Source organism: Macaca nemestrina, chromosome X, assembly GCF_043159975.1.
Source record: "Macaca nemestrina isolate mMacNem1 chromosome X, mMacNem.hap1, whole genome shotgun sequence".
Lineage (NCBI taxonomy): Eukaryota > Metazoa > Chordata > Mammalia > Primates > Cercopithecidae > Macaca > Macaca nemestrina.
Window position 1 is genome coordinate 122,607,742 of NC_092145.1, and position 18,040 is coordinate 122,625,781.

General features: G+C 39.5%; 1 protein-coding gene across 7 annotated transcripts in view; it reads right to left on the minus strand.

Annotated features, from left to right (window-relative positions):
* The window catches only part of LOC105463245 (synaptotagmin like 5), a 243,625-nt gene that overhangs the window by 125,178 nt on the left and 100,407 nt on the right, over positions 1-18,040 (minus strand). Inside the window, exon 1 of one of the 7 annotated variants that reach the window (XM_011710251.3) lies at positions 9,482-9,773. The exons of the other annotated variants lie outside the window; for them this stretch is intronic. The gene's annotated coding sequence lies outside the window, so the exon portion shown is untranslated. Of the gene's footprint in view, positions 1-9,481; positions 9,774-18,040 lie in introns of those variants that run through there. 7 annotated transcript variants of the gene reach the window in all.

The following is an 18,040-nucleotide window of genomic DNA, read 5'->3' on the forward strand; positions in this document are numbered from 1 at the left end:
TTAAAAATATAACAATAATAATTGAGTACAGTTATTTCGTAGCATAACTCTACTAAAGAGAAGAATGGAATTTTATGGCACATAACATCTAACTTAAAGTGAGCATTAAAATTAATGATAGTAGGTCTAGTCCATTCCAGACCTACTGAATTTGAATCTAAATTTTAACAAGGTCCCCCAGTGATTTGTACCTTAAAGTTCAAGGCCATTCTGGTCTAGAGTTTCTTAATACTTTTTTGGTTTATATTTTTTATCACTTTAGAGAAGATAGTGAAAGCTGTGGATCCTAGAAAAAGTTCACAAATCATTTGAAGTTCATTCAGGACTCCTACAAGGTCTGTGGCTTTGAGGTTAAGACCCCAAGGATTCTGTTGACACGCCCGCCCAGGACAAAAGTGTTCTGAAATTAGATTGTGGTGATGGTTAAACGCACTGTGAATAGACTAGAAAAAAATTAAAAACCATTGAATTGTACACTTCAAATGGGTGAATTGTATAGTATGTACATTATATCTCATAAAAGCTGCTTTTCAAAAAAATAGAATCTCTGAGTTTGTGTTCTATGGGTTTTTTTTTTTTTTTTTTAACGTCCTATGGGGTTCCAATGGACACCTCAAGTGGAGAATTGCAAAGAGTAAGGTTTGGATTCAGGAAGCTCTAAGTTCAAATCCCAGCTTTGGCACTTACTATGTTACAGAAACTAAGTTACTTAACCTCTCTGAACCTCAGTTTCTTTTCACACAGGGTGGAGATAATAATAGAACTAACTTCACGACGTTTTGAGGAGGATCAAAAGGAACTTCTAATGCAAAATTCCTGGAAGATTCCTCGTCACATGCACTTTTTTCATGTGAAATGGTGGGATTCCTCAGATATCAAATGCAAAACCAAAAAATAATTATATGCTTCACATTATTCAAGTCACAATTAATCACACCTGTCATATTATCCATGTTGTACTATATTTTCCACTTAAATGTATATTTTCTGCTCCATTGTTATACTTGCCTTAATGCTTTTTCCTTATGGGTCATGGTAATAATGGTAGTGAACACTCAGCACTTATATACAAGTTTCAGGCCCTGTTACGAATTCTTGGTTTATACATATGAACAGTTCAATCTTTACATTGTGAAAGGAAAATAAATCTCTGGACCCCAAAATCCCTAAGCCGAAGGGAAAAGTCAAGCTGGGAACTTCACCGGGCAAACCCACCTCCCATTCTATTCCTAAATAAGATACCTACAAAGATAAAAAAGCTACATACCTTCCTCACAATTTTCTCACAGGGAAATATCTTGTGGACAAAGGACAGAGAGAACTCAAAGTCATCCCTCTGTCACAAGAGACAAATACGTATCTGATTGCTTCCTTTGCCCTATTTTTTCACTAAGGCAGACCAAGGCATATGTGACTATTCCTGTAAATTGTACTTATCAAAATCTCAAAAGAATGCAACCATTTGTCTCTTCTCTACCTATGACCTGGAAGCCCCCTCCCTACTTAGAGTTGTCCCGCCTTTCTTGACTGAACCAATGTTCATCTCATCTATACTGATTGATGTCTCTTGCCTCCCTAAAATGTGTAAAACCAAGCTGTGCCCCAATCACCTTGGGCACATGTCGTCAGGACCTCCTGAGGCTGTGTCATGGGCTCATCCATAACCTTGGCAAAATAAACTTTGTAAATCGATTGAGACCTGTCTCAGATACCTTTTGGTTTACAACATCAATCATTTGATTTAGATACTTTCACTATTCCCGTATTACAGGTAGAAAACCAAGGCAGAGGGAGGTTAAATAACTTGTCCAATGTTAACACAACTTGTAAGTGGTGAAGCTAGATTCTGACTAAGGGGTCTGACTCTATTGACTGTGTTCTTGACCACTATAATATACTGTAGAATTAAATATACATACATATAATATATATGTACACACACAACAATATTATATATAACATAATATACAACATAACACATAGGGGTGTGTGTGTGTTTAATTTTGTGTTGGTCAAATTTATACCAGTGCCCAGCACTCCCGAAAGAGTTTTATTATATGACAGTGTAAAGAGGATGTAGGATACAACATCAGAGCAGATTGCCCTGACTAAAGAAAGAAATAAAAGCTGCAGCAGTGGTCAGAGTGTGGAGAGGGTAGAGAGGGAAATGAGAGAGGGGAGGGCCTGATGCTACCTGGCTTTTGTGAGCAGGAATAGGGGGAGCTAAGCTAGGAGAGGAGGAGTTGGTGGTGGTTGAGGGACTAGGAGGACTGAGGGGGCCAGTAGATCTAGGGACGTTGAGTAATGATGAGGGGCCCAAAGAATGCAGGGTCCCCTTAAGAAAAGATCATGGAGAGGAAACCAATCAGTGAGATGCTGGAGACGGGGTGAGGTCAGTGACAGGTTCACAGATACCAGTATAGATTGGGTGAGTCTGAGAATCGGGAAGAAAGGTAAAAATTGGTGCAGCAGGAAAAAATATCCCATGAAGATGCTTTTGAAAGTTACTTAAGCTGACCAAAGTGACTCTGGTACAGAGCAGGAACTCTGGTTTAAATCTTGGCTCTAACATTTCTGAGAAACATGACTGAACCTCTGTATGCCTTGGTTACACAGAAAACACTTGAATAGTTCTTGAGTCACGGTAAATCCTCAGAAAGTGTGAGCCTTTGCCATTATTATTAGGGGCAGTACTGAACCTACATTTCACGTTTGCTGACCCAGGTTCAATATTTTTCCCAGTATAAACAGTGAAAGATTATCACTAGATGTTATTCTCATTGTTCAGGAACCTACTGTATAGGTCTGACTTGAGCCAATATTTAGTTATATCCTATTGTGCTTAAGTATAAAGCCAGACATATGACTATTATTCACAAGAACAATAATCAGATGGGAATTCACTTGAAAGAAAATCAATAGCTGTTTGGTTGCTGTGTATAACTGATTTAGAAATAACCTTCCTGTGTTTGGAGTTCAAACTCTGTAACAGTCAACAAAAGTAATTAGATGGCAACTGTGAGTAGTTCAAAGCAAGTTAAATTCTTCCTTCTTGAACATGGCTAATGCAAACAGGACATCCCAATCTATATTTTTTCCATATTACTGTCTGGACTTCCTTGTAGTTAAGATCAATAGTATTCTCCCTGTGCTGGTCTCTCAATTAGTGGGAAGTGATTCTTCATCACAAAATGTTTTTTTAGTAATATCTAGTTCTAGTCAAAATATGCAACTTAAAAATTACACATTTGTTTGTGGCCACAGACATCTTTGGATATACCATTATCTGTTGAAAGTTGGGAAAAATGCCTATTTTGCAATAGGCTCTTACTACTTTGTTTGAAAATTGATCTTTGATACAATGTCACTTGATTTAATGAAATCAATTTCAAAAATTTTAATCATATACTGATTTTAATGTAAGTTCACACAAGGGACTGAAGACTATTGTTGTACATAAATAGCTCTTAGGGGGATATATTAATGGATTTGTCTATACTCTGCTGCTTGTATTAAGTAAACCTGTTTGATATGATCGCTCTTGTTCTCTGTTTACCAAGTGGGCTGTTGCTGAACTTTTGTTTTTATAATCCAGATAAAAGTATATTTGGATTTGAAGTTTATATTTGAACCTAGAACATCATTATCTGATGGCTACTTTCCAAGTTTGATTTCTCTATTGCACACCCCCACCTCCCACCCCAACTCAACTATATTTTCTGGAAAAGTCTACCACTTCCATTCTTAGTAAACATTGTCAATGTTAAATGGTTGTTTAAATTATATTATTTGGTCTTGAGGATTTTACTTGCTTTACAATGATATGTATCTTATAGTTGTTTTGTATTCATTTTCTTGGTTTCCCTCCAAGTCCTGATATTCTCTTGGAAATATTTTTTGACTGCACAACACCAAAACAAAAATGCTACTGAAGTCTATTTACATGAACCAGACGTGTTCTTATTCATTTAAATGAATCAGACATGTTCTTATTGTAGGAACAGAGTGTTTCCTGGCATTCTGTTAGAAAGATTAAATCAAATTAGCCTGGATAAGTCAACTGTTACAAAAATTGGAAACTGCTAAATTAAACTTTAACAAGAGTTACAAGTGGCACTGGGCCTTCTTGGAAATGAAAAAAGTTATTAAGTGTTTGGTGAAGGTAAATTTGATTTTAATATTCTTATTCAGGGAAGAAGAAAATGAACTAAAAGTCTATTAAGTTATTTTTGTAGCTAACGCTTAGAGAAAAGTAAAAAAAAAAAAAAAAAAAAAAAGTCCCATTAAACTATGGAGAGAGAACATTTAAATGAACAAGAAGTAGTTAAAATAGGAAATAGAAAACAAACATAGCAACTCCAAAAATTGAGCCTGAACTTTTGAAATAGTTAGCAAAGACAAAGATGGAAACTCATACATACCCTAGAAAATATCCACACGGGTAGCAGCAGCAGTTAAGTACATGGGTACAACATCAGTTAAGTACAGGGCAAAGCAGTATAATATACTCTCTAGGAAACAGAGGGCATCAGTATTTGAGACCTTTGTTTGATGTTCAGATACAGAATAATGGATGAGAAAAACCAGACTCTTCTTGCACAGCATTACTGGACACTGGATTACTTAGTGTAAATCTTATGTAAGTAATTTTTATCAATTATGAAAAATATGAAACATTTATTACCACTTCTCAAGGAAAACTGGAGATGCAACAAGTAACAGCAGTCTAGGACTCCAGAGCATGCCCTCTTAACCAGATTCTAAAACACAGAGTTGCTGATATGATAGCACTCAGTGGTTGAGAAAATTGGCTCTGGTGCTGGGCTGCTTGGGTTTGAAATCTGGTCCAATTACCAATTAACCTCTGTGATCCTCAGTTTATTCTTACGTAAATGGTAGTGGCGATGATGTTGATGATGATGATGTTTATCTCATGAGGTTCTTGTGAAGATTAAATGAGTTAAAAAATTTAAGGCACTTAGAACAACCCTTAGAATATTCTAAGTAGTATTATTATTATTTTTCTTTCTGACATGAAACAATCAAACAAACTAATCTCCAAGTGTATTAGTAAAAATACACACCCTAGGCAATAATCCTATAAATTGTGAGGAATGACATTTCTAAGGGCCCTTGTCCTCTGAAATGCAATAAGCGTATGCTTGTTAAAGAGAGGGATTTCTAGAATATAGAGGACAGTTGAGTCAGCTTTCTCAACATTTGGACATTTAATTGCATACTGACATTTTGATTTCATGATATACTGACATATTTCACAACACAAAAGGGCAACAAAAAGAAAATGTGTCTGAAAGACTGTTATCCCCATTTTTGTGCCCCAAATGGTCGCTCAGAACGATTATACCTCCATCATTTGCTCAGTTCTGTCCCAAATGGCAAGATCTATCTTTTATTTTTTTAATCTGAATCATGAGGGATTCATCTAGGTACATGTGTCCAGTCTGTAGCTCTGCGCTTGCATCCTTGCTGTACCTAATCTTCATCTGGTGGCTCAGTTCTAATACCTGGCTTTCACCTCGTAACCACACTTAGCCTCATAGACCCCCCCTACCTCTTCCACATTTGCAGAGCACTTACTATGAGCTAGGCACTATTTTAAGTATTTTACATTTACTAACCCTTCTAATCCTACATCACTACTATCAGTAGAAACTATTGTTATCTCCAATTGACAGTGAGGAAACTCAGGAACAGGAAAGCTAACTAAGTTTTCTCAATTTCATGCAGCTGGTAAGTAGCAGAGCTGAGATTCAAACTCAAGTCATCTGACCGCAGAGTCAACACTCTTGTCCCCAGGGCAATATTATGTCAATAGTGAAGACCTGGGGCTCTGGTCTCTGCTCCTGAGTTATTCTTCCAGCAACAAATCTTACTTTAATATCTGTATAGTGCTTCATAGTTCAAAATGATTTCATCTCCATGACCATATTTGTTCCTGTGGCTACTATATGAGATAGGATGAGTCTGAGGAAACTGTGGTTCACAAGAGTACACAGGGGGCAGTGAATGGTAGAATCAAAACTTAAACCTGGCTCTTTGGCTACATTCTTTTTACTATCCCCATGATTCTGGGGCTTAGAAAACGAAGATATCCATGAGGTGTGGACTTTCTGATGGAGATGGGGCCTGACCAAAACCTTGAATTGTAGGTAGCTCTTAGACTGAGGGAAAAAAGGATGAGGAAATAGAGAATAAAAGAAAAAAATAATAGAAAAAGGAGATGAGAGAGGATGGCTTCTAGATACATTATAATTAAATAAATGAATGGACTTGGTAGTGGTTCGGATATCGAGAGCAAAGGAAAAGTTAGAAGCAAAATTGACTCCAAGGTTTCAAATGTGAGAAACGAGGAGACCGTTAATGCCATTCACAGAAACAAATGAAAAGAAAGGGGAAGTGGTTTGACATAAAGCTGTGAGTTTGGCTATAATCATGATGAATATCGAGTGATCCTTGGACATACAAGTGGGAAAATGTATAGCAGATGGAAAAGATAAGATGTGGAAATGGATGTCTTAGAGGTATCCCCTTAGAGGTGATATTTAAAACTAAGGGTTGATAAGAAGTTACAGAGAAAGGAAAAACGTAATAGGTTATAGGCTAAATAAATGCTAAACCTTTGAGGGAAACCCAAACTTAAGGAAGAGAAAATGAAAAATAGACAAGAGGGGAAGTGGTAGAAAAGTAGTTGAATAAATAGTATAGAGTCATGGACAACAAGGAAAGAGAAAATTTAAGAACTAGGAATTGATCATGTGTGTCACATACAGTCAAGGGAATTAATAAGATGAGAATTTGGAAAAGTATTCCTTATAGCCCTTATCACACTTGTAATGAAGTATTTGGGTGAGTTAACGTCCTTCCTAACTAGACTGGAGGTACATAAAGGCAGACTTAAGTGTTCCCTGCTGTAACTTCAGTGCTCAGCAATGCCTGATGCATATGTGTCACTAAATAAATATTTACTGAACGGATGAATGAATAAATAAATAAATAAACGTACTTGGATTTCCTAGCAGCACTACAGGTGACCCTTGGAAGTACAGTGTCAATAAAGTGATCAAGATTGATTTTATGTCATAGAGGAATTTGAAAGAATGATTTTAAAAGAGAAAGTGAGGCAGTAGGGTATGTTTTATTAATCACTTCTTAGAGAAATGTTTTTGTTAAAAGGAGAGAGAGACCAGATCAAGTGAATTTTCTATCCTAGTACACTACATATGTATTATATTTTGTTCCTCTAAGAGCTCCTCCCTATTTTAGATAATCTTCCAGAACGTAAGGTAGCCACAGCAGTTGCTAACTCCGCAAGTAATAGAAGCACCATCTGCTTTTTTGCTGTCTTCAGTAAAATCAAAAGTCCATGGGCTGAGTATGATATTAGATGTAGAGAAACAGAGGTAAAAGGAAATGATGATACTCCCCACAGAAAGAGATAACCAGGAATGGAACCAGGTTGAAGAGAAGTTCTGTGAAATCATGGAAAATGTGTGAATGTATATAGAGGGGTGAGAGAGAAAGAGGATGAGAGAGCACAAACAAGTAAGATATGAATGTACAAAAGCATATTTACAAGTAGATTATAAGTAGAATGCATTAAAGATGATTAGCTAAGTGCTTATGTAGGCTGGCAAAATAGTCATAATATATATCATCATATAATAGAGCTTAAGTAAAATGAACTGCTCATTTTACATATTAAAGCTGCATTTCCTTTTCCTTCCCTTAACATACTAAATAATAATGCGGAAGTAATTTCAACAAAAATATTAAATGTGCCTCCAAAAGAAAAGAGGTAGAAACTCAATAATTTTATTCACCAAACCTATCAGAAGACTTTAATGAGTCTGAAAAAATAGAAGGATAACATAGCTAATACCCAAACTTAAAATAGCAAAGAATTTCAGGAAATCATAAATACATAGAAAAAGCATGATTCAACAACTAAAAGACCAGTAAGACATTTTCTCAGATATTAGTTCCCCACATGTAAATATGCATGTATATGTGGGTATGTACATATATATACTGAGGGATGCAAGGACCAATTTAAGGATTTCACTAGAGTCAAATAAAATGGCTTCATGCATTTAAGACCTAGGGTATGAATTGTAACACTTGTGTGTGTAAGCTGTTGTCCAAATAACATATAAACAACTTACTATAAAATGAAAAAATTAAATACTTAATTCCTGTGTTTAAAATACTTTTTAAGCAGGCTACTACTTAAGTAGCCTAAATGCATTATTACATGTAAACAATATTTTATACTATTTTGAATTGAATGCTATAAATATATAACTCCTGTCTTCTCCAGGCATATGCTTTTCTCCAAGCATACACATATACTTGGAACAAACAGAAGTTATGTATTAATAGTTGTAAAATTACATTTTTCATTTAAATGAGGAAGATAGTATTGGTAATTAAAACAATCTAGCCGGGCGCAGTGGCTCAAGCCTGTAATCCCAGCACTTTGGGAGGCCGTGACGGGCGGATCACGAGGTCAGGAGTTCGAGACCATCCTGGCTAACACGGTGAAACCCCGTCTCTACTAAAAAATACAAAAAACTAGCCGGGCGAGGTGGCGGGCGCCTGTAGTCCCGGCTACTCGGGAGGCTGAGGCAGGAGAATGGCGTAAAAACCCGGGAGGCAGAGCTTGCAGTGAGCTGAGATCCGGCCACTGCACTCCAGCCTGGGCGACACAGCAAGACTCCGTCTCAAAAAAAAAAAAAAAAAATAAAATAAAATAAAATAAAACAATCTATATTAAGGATAAATTTTTTAAACCCTGATGCATCTTTTCAGAGTATATTAGTGTTCACAGTTAATATCTCATTTCTGTAAGCTGTTGCAATATCATATTCATGTTGAAATTATTCCAGGGTTTTCAGACTTTATTAATCCTTCTACTGAATATATATCCATACTGGATATTTGTCCTTATCAAAAACCGAACTGAATGTAAAAACAATTAAATAATTCCAAATGAAACATGTAAGTTTTCTAATAAATGAAAGAAATTCAGAGCAAGAGGATCATCTATGTTAGAGATGTGAGAGGTTTATATAGACAGGTGTAAGAGATTTATAGCAAAATGATGCAACACTTCTGCTGTGAATTTGACTTTTTTGTCACTAGAAGGCATACTTGTTCCTGGAGGCACTCACTCTTCAGTAGAACCTAGTGCAATGCTTCACTTTGTAGATAGAATCAAGTGTTAATAACAAAAAGATACTTATATTTCCCTCCTCAATCCATTGAACTCATAGCGACCAGTGGCCAAAATGTCCCTTCTGTACATATTTCTCCCTTTTTTATTGTAAAATCCAATATCAAATGGTGGAAGGAGCTGTTTTCTTCCTGACCAGCAAATCCCAGTATTCCCCCACTACACACAAAATACAGAAATCAAGAAATCAGATATCACATTGGAGATCCCTAAACACATTAGTCTTACCTTAATCTGAAGGTTAGACTGTTTCTGTGGGCTTATTTTTCTCTCAGACACACAAACGGTAGAATGCTGGACTACTTGACCCTTGTGAACTACTTGGAGCAAGAACTTGAAAAACCAGCCTCTCGTATTCCCACAATCTGTTTACACATTGAACACACCCAGTAGCACAGAGTAATGCTTATCTGTTGCAGACAGCTATTCCAAGAAGAAGGCAGTATCTCTAAAGCTGAGCTTTCCAAAAGGAATGTCTCTGTTGATCAGCAGGGGAAAGGTAACAGGTTTCATCAAAAGCACATTTAAAAACATTTTTGACATGAAGTATTTTTTACACCAGTGTTTTAAAGGTGATTCACTCTTTTAATATTCTTCTACCCCTGGAAAACTCTATTCTCAAAAAACCTGGGGAAAATGTAATAATAACAATGAACACATGTGTGCCAGGCACTGTTGTAAGTGCTTTACATATATCATCTCCAATAATTCTCCAAATGTATTAGGTATGTACTATTATTATCCCCATATTACAATTGAACAAGCTAAGTAGCCTGCCAACAGTCACCTAGTTAGTAAGTGCTGGAGTCAAACGTTAAATCCAGGCACTTAATAACCATAGTCCAGGTATCTAATCATAGCACTGTACTATGTATGTATGACTTTTAGAAGACAAATGTGTAACAGTATGTGAATTCTCAGATGAACATTAGAGAATGAGTGAGGTTTTCTCAGTGCTTGTACGATACTGAATCTTTAGTTGAAGTAATTGAAATTTTTGTTGAGATTACTGCCCCCAAGATGATTACCCATTTACGTTACCATAGCCAGGTCCCTTTTAGCTGCAGCGGGGAACCCCAAAGGTGGTGTCCTGGAGAATCGAAAACATGAGTCCAGCTTGAAGTACCAAGAGAGTTATTACTTTCTTATGTTAAAAAACTCATACCAGAGAAGTCAATACAACACCTTTAAAAAGCTTTAGAGATATATGTTTTGTTCTGTTTTTTTCAGATTGGATGATTACTTTTGATCTGTCTTCAAGCTCACCTGACTCTAGTCATCTCCAAACTAACGTGAGCCCATCTAGTGTGTTATTAATTTCAGTTACTATAATTTTTTAAGTTCTAAAATTTCCATGTGGTTATTTTCATAGTTTCCATTTATCTGCTGAAATTCACTATCTGTACATTCATAAAGATCATATTTTCCTTTCATTCTTTGAAACTATTTTCTGTTTGTTCTTTGAACACATAATAATTGATTTAGTCTTTTTCTATGAAGTTTAACAACTGGACATTTTTGGATCTGTTTTTATTGATTTCTTTTTACAATGGTAGGTGATATTTTCTTGTTTCTTTGCATGTTGAATTTTTTACTGTATATTGGACAATGGGGATCACATAGTGTAAAGACTGAGTTCTGCTATCTCCCTCTGAGGAGTATTAATATTTGTTCTATTAATATTTGGCATTTCCATAGAATTGGTTTGGTTTTGCTAATGTAGTTATGCAGAAAGCCTAAGGTCCTTTCCAAGCCTGATGAATTTGGGGAGAGCAACCTGCAAATTCTATCTCCCCTGTAGATCTTGTAAGGGCTGACTTTTAGGATTTTTTATTTGTAATTTTTATAGAAAAATAAAAGGTGTATATATTTATGGGTTACAGAGATATTTTGATACAGGCTTGCAATTTATAAAGATCACATCAGGGTAAATGGGGTATCCATAGCCTCAAGCAATTATCCTTTGTGTTACAAACAATACAATTGTACTCTCTTCATTATTTTAAAATGCACAATTAAATTATTCTTTTTTTACTATAGTCACCCTGTTTTACTAAGAAATACTATGTCTTATTCATTCTTTCTATTTTTGTACCCATTAATTCTCCCTACTTACCCCCAGCACCTCACTACCCTTCCCAGCCTCTGGTCACCATCTTTTTACTCTCTATCTCCCTGAGTTCAATTATCTTAGTTTTCAGCTCCCACAAGTAAGTGAGAATATGCATTTTTTTTTTTTTTTCTGTGTCTGGCTTATTTGACTTGACATAATGACTTTCAGTTCCATCCATGTTGTTGCAAACAACAGAATCTCATTCTTCTTTATAGATGGTAGCACTCCATTGTGTATATGTACCACAGTTTCTTTATCCATTCATCTGTTGATGGACATTTATATTGCTTCCAAATTTTGTCTATTGTAAAGAGTGCTGCAGTAAACATGGGCATGCAGATATCTCTTGAATATACTGGTTTCCTTTCTTTTGGGTATATCCTTAGCAGTGGCATTGCTGGATCATATGGTAGCTCTATTTTGAATTTTTTGAGGAACCTCCAGACTGTTCTCCATGCAATTGTACTATTTAAATCTAAGGCCTCAAACTATGAAACAACAAAAAGAAAACATTGGGAAACCTCTCTAGGACGTTTGACTGGGCAAGAATTTATTGAGTAATACCCCACAAGCACAGGCAACCAAAGCAAACAGGGACAAATGGGATCACATCAAGTTAAAAAGCTCCTGCATAGCAAAGGAAACAATCAACAAAGTGAAGAGCCAACCTACAGAGCAGGAGATAATATTTGCAAACTACCAATCTGACAAGGGATTAATAACCAGAATAATATACAAGGAGCTCAAATAACTCTATAGGGAAAAATCTAATGATCTGATTTAAAAACTGGCAGGGGATCTCAATAGACATTTCTCAAAAGAAGACATACAAATGGCAAAAAGGCATATGGAAAGGTGCTAAACATCAGTGATTATCAGAGAAATGTAAATCAAAACTACAATGAGATGTCATCTTAAAATGGCTTATACCCAAAATGTTAAAGCTAAATGGCTTATACTCAAAAGAAAAGCAATGACAAATGCTGGTGAGGATTTACAGAAAAGGGAACACTTGTACACTGTTGGTGTGAATATAAATTAGTACAACCACTCTAGAGAATAGTTTGAAGATTCCTCCAAAAACTCAAAATAGAGCTATTATATGATCCAACAATCCCACTGCTGGGTGTATAACTAAAAGAAAGGAAATCAGTATATCCAAGAGATATCTGCACTCCCATGTTTATTGCAGCACCATTTACAACAGACAAAATTTGAAAACAACCTATATGTCCATCAACAGATGGATAAAGAAAATGTGGTACATATACACAATGGAGTACTACCAAGCCATAAAGAAGAGTGAGATCCTATCATTTGCAACAACATGGAAGGAACTGGAGGGCATTGTGTTAAGTGAAATAGGCCATTCACAGATTGACAAATTTCACATGTTCTCACTTATTTGTGGGAACTAAAAATTGAAATATTTGAAGTTGTGGGGACAAGAGTAGAAGGATGTTTACCAGAGGCTAGGAAGGGTAGTAGGGTGCTGGAAGGGAAGTTGGGAGGGTTAATGGGTGCAAAAAATAGAATAAATAAGACATTAATTCTTTCTATTTTTTCCATGCTAGTATTTGCTAGCACAATAGAGTGACTATAGTCAAAAATAATTTAATTGTACATTTTAAAATGACTATGAGAGTATAACTGGATTGCTTGTAACACAAGGGATAAATTCTTGAAGTCATGGATACCCCATTTACCCTGATGTGATGATTACGTATTGAAGACCTATATCAAAATATCTCATGTTGATACGGGAGGAGGGCAGGGAAGTGCTGGGTAAGGGAGGGTGTGGTCTCTGGCTAGGGCTCCACCCCCGAGCCTGTGACCAAGAACCTAGGTGAGGACAGGCATTTTTTCCTACCCAAATGTTGCATTTCCCAAGACCACACTGGCCCACCACACCCCCATCCTGTGCTTATAAAAACCCCAAGACCTTCGCAGGTAGAGACACAAGCAGCTGGACGTCAAGAGGAGCATGCTGGCAGAGCACACCAACAGGCACTGGCAGATGCTGGCAGACTGGCAGGCCATTGACCAGCAGAACAATGTAGAGTTTGGCTGGGGTGGTAGGAGGAGAACCCGGCCACTGAGCGGGTCTGGCTCCAGGGGAAAACCACCTTCCCACTCCATCTCCCTTCTGGCTTCCCTATCTGCTGAGAGCTACTTCCCCTCAATAAAACCTTGCACCTTGCACTCATTCTCCAAACCCATGTGTAATCCAATCCTTCCAGTACACCAGGGCAAGAAACCCCAGGATACCGAAAGACCTCTGTCCTTGCGATAAGTCAGTGGGTCTAATTGAGCTAACAGAAGCTACCTACAGACGGCTAAACTGAAAGAGCTTACTGTAACACATGCCCACTGAGGCTTCATCTGTAAACAGTCACCTTTAGACACTGCCGTGGGGTCAGAGCCCCACAACCTACGTCTGCATGCTCCCCTAGGGGTTTGAGCAGCAGGGCACTAAAGGAGTGAGCCACACTCCCATTACATGCCTGTGAGGGGGACAAGGGAACTTTTCCCATTTCTATGTAACCCATAAATATATACACCTACTAGGTACCCATAACATTTTTTTAAAAATTGACTTTTTGGGCATGGGCTCATCATATCACCCCATAACCACATTTAAGACAATGTTAGTGGACACAGTCAGAATTTCCAGAACACCTTAACTGAGAAGTATTTGTGTTCACACCATGGTTACACAATGTCCAGTGGAACAAGACCTAGGTTTGCAAAGTCTAACGACCCGTATTATAAAATCAGCCATTTTCTCCCAACCTGTCTGGGCTTCCCCAAATAAAACACAAGTGAAAGTTCTCGAGAGTGAGTTGTTAAGTGAGAGTATTGTCAAGACTCACTATCAAGAGTGAGAGCTCAAAAGTTCTTGTGAGTGCTTTCCTAGAAATCCAAGAGACCCCCCAACATCTTGACATTGAACACATGAGCTTCTTTTTCCCAGAAGAGAATATTAAACACCTTCTATCTTGAGGACTATTTCTAAGGATAAAGGAGAGGAAAGAGCTTCAACAACAGGTGGGATGAACAGCTCTCATCCCTGCTTCGACCTTGAAAGAGCTGATTATCATCTTTGGGCCACAGTGGTCTCAGCTGTAAAAAAAGTCTGGTCCCTTTTTACCCTTTTTACCTCACCTTAGAAAAAAGTCTGGTCCCTTTTTACCCAATTTCAGTAGATTCTTTCTTAGGAAAAGAGCATAGTCTGGTAACTATATACCTCGGGAAGACCTTTGAAATAATTTTTTCAACCTCATTTTACAGCCACAGAAGCTGATGGTCCCCCAAGTAAATTCTACTGAGGGGACCAGAAGCCAGCTCTTCTGCCCCTCCTTTCACTATTTTCCTCTTTCTTGGCATGAAGACTTCCCTTCACAGTTGAGCTGGTGAATTATTTTCACCCTACATTTCAGAATGCAAGTAACTCCCCACCACAGTGTATAACCTGCCTCCCTGATGCTAACTGGTTTCCTTTACTAGAGTTTGCTTTAATAAGTTAGGGATATTTCCCCATAGTTATTCTAGAACATTAAGAGGAACCAATCTTTTACTCTCATAAAGTCCTTTGGAAGACACACGTTAAGAAAATGCCAAATGCAGACTCTATTTATTGCCTTTCATTACATTTAAATCATACAATACAATAAATTCACTATTCCAGTGTTATACACACTGTGATTTCAGGAACAGTGTATGGCTACAAACTTTTTTATTACTGATTGACTGCAACAGGTACAGGAATTGAATACCACCATTCAGGATCCTTTATAGAAATTTGTCTTTGCCACACATTTAAGTGAGTGAAGTCATCTTATTGGACAGAGTGTATACCAGTCTGAGTGTTGTTAAACTCCAGTGATGATTCAATGGTGAGCCATACACTAGTCATGCACAATAGGACCACATATCATCTCTAAATTAAACAGAACATGAAAAACAGAAAATGGTGGCTTTACACCATACATAGTCTGAGGAGTGCTGCACTGCACTATACTAATTCGAGAAGGAACCCTTCTGAACATTAGAGATGGAGATTTAAATTACAGTGAGAATAATGAACTCATCTGTAGGAGCCAGGCAGGTACTTTAAGGAATGGGATGAGTCAGTAATTGGATACAATAGGGAAGAGTAAGTGTTGTGGGATCTTTAGGGTGTCGTTTTTCTGGCCAGAAATCTCTGTGGCAGGTGGCACCTTTGTCTGAGTTTTGCTCGGTCCTGCTGGGCTCGTTTTGCCCACTCAGCCTGGCAGGCTGTGCTTGGCTCATGTTACCAGCCTGGGTCCCACATCTGCCAAGGGGAAGTAAGGTATGGAACGGCAAGGGGTGTGTGAGCAAGCATGGGGTTCAGCCACCGCACACAGTCAGACATGCCAACTGCTGCAACAGGGCAGGCAGGCAGCTCCAGATGCCAGAACAGGTGCCGGCTCTCTGTGAGGCTGCCACTGGACCAGAAGCACGACAAGCAGCTTCCACAGCTGGCACCGGGAAACCTGGTGGCACCCGGAAGTTTGGAGATGCCAGTGAACCACAGGGCCCCAAAGAGGGAGTGACAGCCCTTGCTCAAGGAGTTCCCAGGTCTGGGCTCCCCGAAGGGGCAAAACTCTTCTCTCCTTCTCTCTGCCTGCAACATGGCAAGCAAGGAGCATGTTTCAACCCTGTTCGTGTTAAAGCTCTTTTAGCCCCACCATTTGACGGGTCCTGAGTTCTTGTCTTGTGACCAGGAAGAATGAGGTTCACAGACAAGTGGAGGGTGAGCAAGACAAAGGGGAGCTTTACTGAGCAATAGAACAGCTCAGTCTCCCACAGGGGGGCAGCTTCTTTCCGCAGCAAAGGTGTCCTGATGAGTGTTCAGCTCCTAGCAGAGAGGAGACCCTGGAGGGGGAAGCTCCTCTCTGTAGGTAGGTCTTCCCGTCATCTTCCCAGCTCTCAGCAGAGAGGAGGACCTGGGGCAGCTAGCTCCTCTCTGCAGCTGGTGGTCCCAACATTTGTTCAGCTCTGGCTGAGTCCTTTGACTTTTAAGGGCCTCAGAGGGGAGGAAGTGCATGCTGACTGGCCCATGGGTGGCCATGGGTGAGCCCAGGTAAAGCACCACAAATTCCCGCTCCGGTCTGTAGGACTGGCAGTCCAGCCCCCAGCCTTCAGGCCCTTCCTGGCCTGAACATGGGGCCTCACTGTGGACCTTCCACCTAGGAACCTGTCTGCCTCATGCCGCCGTTCATGGCACCCAGGCTGTAGGTGCCAGGGGATGTCTGCAGGCCAGCACCGAGCTGCCCTTGACCCCCCCCCCCATTGGCTTCCTTCCTATGCTTGTCAGAGCCCAAGATCTGGAGGGGGCTAAGGCAGCAGTGACCTGGTGTGTCAGCATTGCCTCAAGCATGTGCGCACATGGCCTGGCTGTGACAGCACCCGGGATCAGCCCTGACTTTGCTTTGAGATTGGAGTGGGCACTGACAGCAGGGAGAAGCTAAGCAGTGGAAGCAGACATTTCCAAGAGGGTAGGTATGCCTGGGTCTGCAGCCGCGATTTGGGTGGCTGCAGCTGTGTCTGGGAGGGCAGGACTCTTGCCTGCTCCATGTAGTGGGAGGCCTGGGTCCACAACCACCGCGCGGGCAGCTGCGGCTGCAACCAGGGAGCTACTGCCACGCCAATCTGAAAGGGACAGGGCTCCCACTTGTCCCCAGCTCCCACCAGCTCCACAAAGTGTGCAGCCCCGGTCATGACTCCCTGCTGCAGCTGGCATGATGGCAGCGGCCACCCCAGATGGGTCACCACTGCCATCATGAGGAATATAGGAAACGAGATATCTCGTCTTAATGGGGTAGCAGCTAATTATTTCTATCTAACTGTAGCCACATATATACTGAGACATTTTGATTTTCTAAGGAAACCTAGAAATTGAAATTTTCAGATGAAAGATCTAGATTTTTCAATGTTGGCAACAAAATAATTTTCCTTAAAAACATCATTGTAGGCCGGGTGCGGTGGCTCAAGCCTGTAATCCCAGCACTTTGGGAGGCCGAGACGGGTGGACCACAAGGTCAGGAGATCGAGACCATCCTGGCTAACACGGTGAAACCCCATCTCTACTAAAAAATACAAAAAACTAGCCGGGCGAGGTGACGGGCGCCTGTAGTCCCAGCTACTCGGGAGGCTGAGGCAGGAGAATGGTGTGAACCCGGGAGGCGGAGCTTGCAGTGAGCTGAGACCCGGCCACTGCACTCCAGCCTGGGCGACAGAGCAAGACTCCATCTCAAAAAAAAAAAAAAAAAATCATTGTAGTCCTAATGATCCCATCTGCTGTCCAGATGAGGTATGTGAGCTGTGCTTTGTAATCTGAGCATTGGGAAAATGATGTATTAGATGTTCACAGAAGTGCCTCTCTTTCCAGACTCCTATTTTGGGAGTAAGAGAGGTACTCTCTAAGGAGTCAGGTCATCTTCCATAGGCTACATCATGTAGGATCTATCGCAGAAAGGGAACAGGAGGCCTGGGACTTCAAAATGCTTTGCTTCCCAAAAGATGCTCTAGGTGGGAGACCAGCCTGATAACCAGGCCTTGTGTTAAAGCCAACAAAAAGTTGCCTTTACCCTCTCAGTCTCCTGCCCTCAGGATTGACTCTGGGGCTTGTCTCTCTTCACACATGATGT